Genomic DNA, 8299 nt, shown 5'->3' on the forward strand with positions numbered 1-8299 from the left:
TCAGCGAGTGGCCTTGCATCTGTTGGGTCTCAGAAAATGATACCCCAAAGTATGGGGCTTTGGCATCCTGAGTAGTCTGCCCCAAAGAAGAGCCAAAGTCTCCCTGCCCTCCCGTGTCTCACCCTTCTCTCTTTCCCCTTGCACAGGAGAGGTTTTCTCTGAAGTTTCTTTATCTGCCTGAAGATAGATCCTTCAAAAGGGAACTTTACTGTAATGTCCAACCTCCCTGGGAGTCTCATCCTCCAGGGAAGATTAACCAGTAGGAGAAGAGATGACCACACCCAATTGCGCAAATCCTCTTGTTACAGGGCTGGGCACTTTGGGAAATTGAGCCCTCCTTCAAACCCCAATTCTTGCAATCAAGTCAGAAAGACTTCAGGCATGTTCCTCAGAGTAGCAGGAATGAGTCTGTGAGAAGGGATGGGGAGAAAGTGTGTCCTCTCCGAGAAGAGAGGGACAGCGCGCCTCTCCTGCACTCCATTTTTGGGGGGGATCTTTAAGTTTCCAAAGAGTCCCACCCAGGTCCACCTCTTGACTTTTAATTGACAGCGAGATGACATCAGACTTTCAAGTCCCCAGGGCCATGACAATTCTAGGTCACCTTGGCCCCTGCTGACCAGTTTTAATTGGATTCTTAACACCATAGATTCTTACAGATTTTATGGTTAGGAGGAACTCTCCTGATCTCTTTGTTATGGGATCTGGTCTGCATTAAGTGTCGCAAAGGTCCCCTTTCTTCCCCGCCACTTTAGGGTCCCTGGTGTCCCTCTTATCAAAATTATTTCTGGTAGTTTGCTGAAGGATCTAACATACCCCGTCCACTTAAGCTTAAGTACAGCTGCTGGTAGATTGCTTCTTGGAAAAGAACTCATGAGGGGGTCCCCGCACCCAGCACTCCCACCTCTCTGTCCCCTGTCACCCTAAGGCAACTTCTGCTGCCCGACAGACTCCATCTGCACAACATGACGATTTTTATTCACCACGCATGGCCTCCTCTCCTCTCCCCCGGCCTTGACCGTCCCTTCCAGGAACTCCACGCCCCTATTCCTTCCTGTGGTTCAGGATGCTCCAGGACTTGGACCACAGGGCCCTTCCGTGAGGCTTGCATCTTTTGGGACTCCAGTGATTGTGTGCATAATTAAAATTGTTTTTCTTTTCTCCTATTCATATGTCTCTTGCAGGTTCATTTCGTAGACCCAATTATTGCACGTTCCTAGGGTAAGGCAGAGGCCTTAGGTTGAAGGGGGTTGCTAAGACTGGGGTGTTTAACCCACTCTCCTTAGCTCCTCCAAAAATCTGTTGGTCCTCTACTTAAACCAGGGACACCCAGTCACTCCAGCTCAAGACTTTAAAGCCTCCCAGTTACCCCTTCTATTAGGTGCTGTAGACCCTCTTGGTTCTTACCTCCCACTCTCTTCTCCCTGACTCCCTCGTTCCCCACCTCCGTGGCCGCCATACTTCTTCTAGCCGCCATCATCTTCTGCCCTCACAATAGTCTATTTATATTATTTCAAGATTACTTTCCATTGCACAAAACATGAATATATTATCATTTTTTTAAAAAAAATTCAAACAATACAGATCATCAAAATTCAAGGAGGAATGATGGTAATTTGTTGGGAGTGTTCCAGATATACTTTTTTTTTAGGTCTATTCTTATAGAAAAAAAAATTTTTCAATTTTTTTTTCCCCCTTAATATCCATGGTGTCAGAAATGGTTCTGTTTCTTTCTTTGATCATTTCCTCTCTCTTGGAAATTTCACTGCAGTCAGAGCCACCTTGTTTGGTCTGCTGTACAGAATGCACGACGTGACCAGCACCGGGGGACAAGGAGTCCTGTTTCTCTGTTTCCTGGTCTCTCTGCGGCCTCCAGTGATCCCCTCTAGAGGTGCCTGGGTGGGTGTTTCCAGAAGAAATTAGCATTTGAATCAGTAGACTCCCTAAGAAAAATCCACCCTCACCCACGTAGGCAGCAGGCTTCCATCCTTCTTGGGCCTGATCAGAACAAGAAAAAGCAGAGGAAGGGCAAATGCAACCTCCCTTTTTTTGGGCTGAGGCATCCAAGGCTTTGAAATTTTCAAAGAGGAAAAAAAAAAAAAATTGAGAACCTGAGAAGAGTCAAGAAAATATTGGTGTTGAGTGTGAGAAACATGCTCACCTGTAGCCAGACCCAAAGAGCAGAGTAAGAGACACGAGGTAGGGCAAAAAGTGAGGCCTGACTTCCATGATGATCATGCAAGATCAGGTGTCTAGGGGAGCAGGCACCAAGATGGTGGTCCCCTATTGGGTCATTTAAAGAAATACACCTGTTAGCCCAAAAGGACTGGACCCGCTGCCAACTTCACGGATCATCTCAGCTTTGAATTTAGGAGTGAAGTTTCATGCAGGAATGGGGTGACGCCTCTGATGGATCCACTTTCCTGGTGGGTGACTCCCTGTTAGTCTCGAATTACTTCTTAATAAAAGCCAAGGAAAAAACTAATTAAAAATCGCCTTTTTTCACCCATGGTACTTGCCAAAATGAGTGACAAGGTACTGTCTCACCGCTGGAGAAGCAATTAGAAGGCGCCTATTAAAATTCAAGATGCAAACATCATTTGGCTCAGAAATCCCACCTGTAGAAATCTATTTTCCCGAAATGAAAGCCCCAATACACCTAGAATCACCTTACGGAGTCACACTGCAGGATTTTCATCATTGCTAAATAAGGAGAAATACTCCAATGCCCTCCAGTAAAAGAATGGTTGAATAAGCCAATGAGTTAAATCTAATTGATCTGAAGGGATGTCCACATAATGGTAAGGGCAAGTCGAGCAAGAGAACTAAGCATATTGTACCGTTTTTGTAATCGAAGCCAGACCAGAAAACAAACCCATCAACCCTGCATAACCTACGTATCAGGATATGCCCCTGATTAGTAACCTTAGATACTTCCAGGATAAAAGAGGTCAGAAATCATTAGCTTTTACCTAATTCCTTAATTCTTGAAAATAAACATCTAAGCCAGGGGCGGTGGAGCATGCCTGTCCTCCCAGCAGCTCGGGAGGCTGAGGCAGGAGAATCACGGGTTCAAAGCCAGCCTCAGTCAAAGCAGGTGCTAAGCAACCCAGTGAGACCCTGTCTCTAAATAAAATACAAAAAAGGGCTGGGGATGGGGCTCAGTGGTTAAGTGCCCCTGAGTTCAATCCCTGGTACCAATAATAATAATAATAATAACAATAATAAGATAAAATAGACACCTATTAATATAATTCTTGCAAATCTAATAAAATCAAAGGCTGCTGCTCCCACTTGTTCTGAAGGGCACACTCCTCAACATGACATATGAAATCCCCCTGGCCTGACCCCTGCCACTTCTATGGCTTCTTGTCTCCCCCAATGGTTTCTTAAATAGGGCATCTTGCATCGGCCTCTGGACCCTCGCACACTAATCCTGAAAGCAGCGTTCGTTCCCTTTTCCACCTGGTAAAACTCAGTTTTCAAGACCCACCTCCAAATGGTCCCCTCCACTGTCTCTTTGAATCTCGATGGCATTGGCACTGTGTCGTACTTTGTGTGTTCATGTGCGCACATCTGGGGTGCCACCTACTTTGTGCTTGGCCGGCATGCACGAAGGTTTGGATGCTGGCCGAAAGAATTAAAATTAATCCACTTTGTGTTTTACGTCAGTTTGACCCAGCGATAGCATCACTGAGGCTGTGTTTTGATGGCTCGTGTTTTTGATGAGCCGTGGCGTGTGTGACATTTTATAAATAGGCCCCTGGGGCTTCATTGGACATTTTTTTTTCAAAAGTTGAAACACGAGCAACCACAGTTTTCCAATAACTAGAACCCATTTTTTTTTTTAATTTGGATTGAATTCATGAGTAGGGAATAAAATATGGATTTGCTTTTTTGGAAAGTTCCACCAATAGTCTCACCTACTTTGCTGTCTCCTAATGGATGCAGTCCTGGTCCTGAGCCTGTCTGCACTTGGATCCATTCCCGGCCCTTTCCCAGCTCTGCTCTGTGTTGCAGAGAGAAGCTGACTCCTGGTTGCTAGTTCTCCAGGCTTCTTCTGGTCCAACTGGTTCCCAGCTGAGCTTTCCTGATGGCAATTGCTGGAGGGAGATTGGAAGGCAGATGGAAGGGAGAAGCCAAGGTACTTCTTCCTGTCCTTGCTTCAGTCACCAGCCTCCCCTCCATCTCCTCCACCCCTCCAATCCTCCATGGGACACTCCATCCCTCATTCCTCTTTTTTATTCTGATTACACTGGGATCCAGTTTTATTGCTTCCTCTTTGTCTCTGTAACCCAAGAGAGCAATAGTAGCTCTCTGTCATTGCTAAATCTCTGGGATTTCCGGTGTTCGTTTGCTTTTGCTATGAAACAAACTACCCCAACGTATAATGGTTTAGAGCAACCGTTTGTTTGTGGCTCACAGTCTGTAAGGTAGCAATTTAGGGCTGGGATCATCTGGACAAGTCTTGGACTCTGCTCTTAGCTAGGCCTGCCCAGGCACCTGCAGTCAGCTGCCAAGTCTGCAGCAGGGGTCCCGCTTTGGCGGGTCCATGTCGTCTCTCATAATTCAACCCTCTGGCCCAGGCATATTCAGTTGGTTCTAAGAAAAAAAAAAATCTCTCGAAGCCCAAGCTTGGAACTTGTACCATATCACTTCCTCCCAAAGGAAGTCGTAAGAGTTGCCCAGATTCAAGAGTAAAGAAATTAGCTCCATTGGTTGGCAGGAGACGAGTCATCTGGGGCTATGTTTGCAGTCCACCACACCTGCCCGTCCCCTCCTCCATCACCGACATAACCAAGTCCCCGCATCAACTTCCTGTGTGGTGAATAGGAGAAGTGGTCACTGTTTTCTGGATGGACCCTGTGTGTATGTTTGAATGTGTGTGGGGGAGAGAGGTGTGGGGAAACAGGAAAATTCTATTTCTTGTGGGGACCTTTCACTTCCAACGTTTCTGCGATGCATACCACGGTCCACACTTTTTTTTTTTTTTCCCAAATTAGTTGATTTGACCCTACATGCACTCAGAACTGAAGAAGATCTTAGAAGATGGAAAGGTCTCCCATGATCTGGGATAGGCAGAATTAATATAGTCAAAATGACCATCCTACCAAAACTGTTACACAGGCTTCATGCAGTTCCTATCAAAATCCCAATGACCTTCTTCATAGAACTAGAAAAAAAGCAATCATGAAATTCACTGGGAAAAAACTAAGAGACCCAGAATAGCCAAAGCAATCCTCGGCGAGAAGAGTGAAGCAGGAGGCATCACCATACCAGTCCTTAAACAATACCTCAGAGCAATAGGAATAAAAACAGCATGGTGTTGGTACCAAAATAGACAATGTAGACCAATGGTACAAAATAGAAGACACAGAGACGATACATACACTCAGCAAAGATGAACTGAGTATGTCCCTTGTGGCAAACAAAAGGTATTATGGGCCATGGGGAAGGGGGCAGTTCATGGAACTGAATAAGGCATGGTGCCTGTCTTAAATGAGTGAATACTTGTAAGGCCTGAAAGGCCAGATACACACAAGTACTGAATAGTTTATGCCAAGATGAGGAGGAGGGAGAGGATGACCATGTGTTTCATAACCTATAAAGAAAGATGTGTTCGTCCGCTCTTCGTTACTATGACAAAATGCCTGAACCAACCTACTTAAAGGAGGAAAAACTTATTTTGGCTCACAGTTCCAGAGGTTTCAGCTCATAAATCAGTCCATTGTTTGGGGCCTGAAATAAGGCAGAACATCATGGCAGAAGCGTATAATGGAGGAATACTGGATGCCTCCCAGCATCTGAGAGCAGAAGGGGACAGGGACAGGATATAGTCCTTACAGGAATGCCCCCAAGAACCTCGTCCCTTCAACGAGGTTCCACCTCCTACAGTTTCATCACCCCCTCCCCATAGTCCATTCACCTATGAATCCCTCAATGGATTAATCCACTGATGAGGTCAGAGCCCAGATGATCCCATCACAGCCCAGAAACCCCACCTCTGAATATTGCTGCATTGGACACCAAACCTTCAACACAGGAGCCTTGGGGGGACATTCCAGATCCAAACCATGACAAGAAGTAAATATACTCTGATGAGAGATTTTGTTCTGTCTGCAACCTAGAAAAGCCGGTGCCAGGAGAGTCAAGCCTTCTCTCTGTTGTTGGCCACTCCATCTCCACCGCCTGACAAAAGACCAACATGTGCTAAGTGGTCAATAAATATTCATTGAATGCATGAATAAAAAATGCACACACACACACATCTAACAGGAGGCAGATGTGGAACAAGTTAATTGTGAGAACAGGAGAAAACTTCCTAAAAACAGGCGAGCTCAGAGATCTAGACTGAGAAAGCATGGTCATATTTTTGACAGGAGGAGAAGAGGGCTGGATGGAAATCCAGGGGACCGGCTTGCACAGAGGGGCAGCGGGTTGCAGCGTGGTGACCGCCCTGAGACGATGGGGCTGCTTCCTCTTAGGTTCACCCAGGTATAATTGTCACCTGCATGTACACACTTCAGGGTTAATAGGGTCGTTTCTTGGAGCCCGTCTCACTGAGTACTCAGAAAACAGCTGGAGGTCTGAATGGCCCCCTGTGGGCCCACTGTGTGGACCTTGGGACTACTGCGGGAAGTGACCTCCCCCACCCACCCCGGAAACCCAGGGGCAGCTCTGCATGAATGGGTACAACTCGAGCTTGGGCAAATTTGTCCTTGTGGTTTGGGTGTTTTTGAATATGTGCCTAGAGGCTGCGGCAGTACATCCCTTTTTAGAATCCAGACAAGCACACAGCGGGGTGGGGGGCAGTCAGAGGCGGTAGCATATCACAGCATAGAAGCTGGGCACCAAGTGTGAACATCAAAGAAGAGGTCAACTGTTGGGAGCTTACATACTCTCTCCTAAGGGGAAGGGGAATGGGATTACAGGCAACTTTTGAGGAATAGCAAATCATTTTTCGGAGAGTGAATTATATTATGGGCTTGGAGAAACATACAGGGGGCCCCCGGGGCAGACTGCATTGAGCATCAGAACAGAAATGGCTCTCTTTGGAATATTGAATGGGACCAAAATAGAAGACAATTGGTGTGTGACAGGCGTCCATCCAGGTGAGCCGACAGACTTCAGCCTTTCTTCCTGGGACACGGGTTTAGTTGACAAAGCACAGAGGTGATCGTCTTCTTCCCTGATAGCTGGACTTTGAGCAGAGAAGGAGATCTCAACGTGAAACCTCTTCCATTATCTGCTATTTTCCTTATGGCTTTGTTTTGTTTTGTTTGTTTTCGTTTTGTAGTGCTGGTGATCAAACCCACAGCCTCCCGTGTCATACTACACCACCCCACCACATCCTCAGCCTTTTTTTTTTTTTAATTTTTTAAATTTTATTTTAGGCCAGGGTCTCTCCAGGTTTCAGAGGCTGAATGGCCTCAAGCTTTTGATCCTCTTGCCTCGGCCTCCCAAGTAACTGGGATTACAGGTGTGCTCCATCACACCCAGTCCTCTATTTGCTCTTTGAATTCCTTTAATTAAAAACAACTGGCATATCAGGACACTATATTTGGGGTGACAGTCCCTAGATTCACCCCCCCCATACTGCCAAACCTTACTGATTCTTTTTTTTTCAATTTTTTTATTGAAGTGAATACACCTAAAATTGGCCATCTTAAAAAAAGAGGAAAGGAAAAAAAACAGTAATAAAATTTACCTTATTAGTAATTTTAGAGTGCTGCGTCCATTCATCGTGTGCGCACATCACCACCGCCCATCTCCAAGACTCTGCATCTGGTAAAACTCGACACCCAGGAAACCACAACTTCTCATGGCAACCTTCCCCCAGCCACCGGCTCCTACCATTCGACTTTCTGAACCTCTGAATTTGAATGCTCTCAGTACCTCGCATTGGTAGAATCATGTGTCTTTCCATGTAGGCTCATTTCAGTAGTGAAATAACATCCTCAAAGCTCATCGGTGTAGTAGCACGTGTCAGAGTCGACTTCCTCTCCTCAAGTTCAGTGATATTCCATGACGTGGAGGTACGTTGGCTGGTGCATTCACCCACCCATCAGGAACGCTTGGGTTTCCTCCTCATTTTAGCTATCGGGAATATGCTAAGTTGAACACTGTCTTAACAAGGCTCAGTTGCCATTGGTAGGTATATGCCGTACCCAGAAGTCAGGCCCCAGGGATCCTTGTTAGCGTTGAATAAGGGATGGCGGGTTTTCCAAAGATCGGAGGAGATTCACACTTTGGGGTGGAGGTGTGGGGTTCTGTCCTTCTGAATCAGAAATGGGAGTGAGTG

General features: G+C 46.1%; 1 long non-coding RNA gene across 2 annotated transcripts; it reads right to left on the reverse strand.

The window, feature by feature from the left end:
• Window positions 1-1520: 1520 nt before the first annotated feature.
• LOC114103062 (uncharacterized) lies at window positions 1521-8006 on the reverse strand. Of its 2 annotated transcripts, none has more exons than XR_011705426.1 (4): window positions 7706-8006; window positions 6000-6186; window positions 3921-4100; window positions 1521-1892 (listed from the first exon to the last, which is right to left on the reverse strand). It is a non-coding gene; the product is annotated as an uncharacterized lncRNA (long non-coding RNA). The 2 variants fall into 2 exon arrangements; XR_003584599.3 differs by having other exon boundaries at window positions 6030-6186; window positions 7706-7995.
• Window positions 8007-8299: the final 293 nt, after the last annotated feature.

Source organism: Marmota flaviventris, chromosome 19 (assembly GCF_047511675.1).
Source record: "Marmota flaviventris isolate mMarFla1 chromosome 19, mMarFla1.hap1, whole genome shotgun sequence".
Classification (NCBI taxonomy): domain Eukaryota; kingdom Metazoa; phylum Chordata; class Mammalia; order Rodentia; family Sciuridae; genus Marmota; species Marmota flaviventris.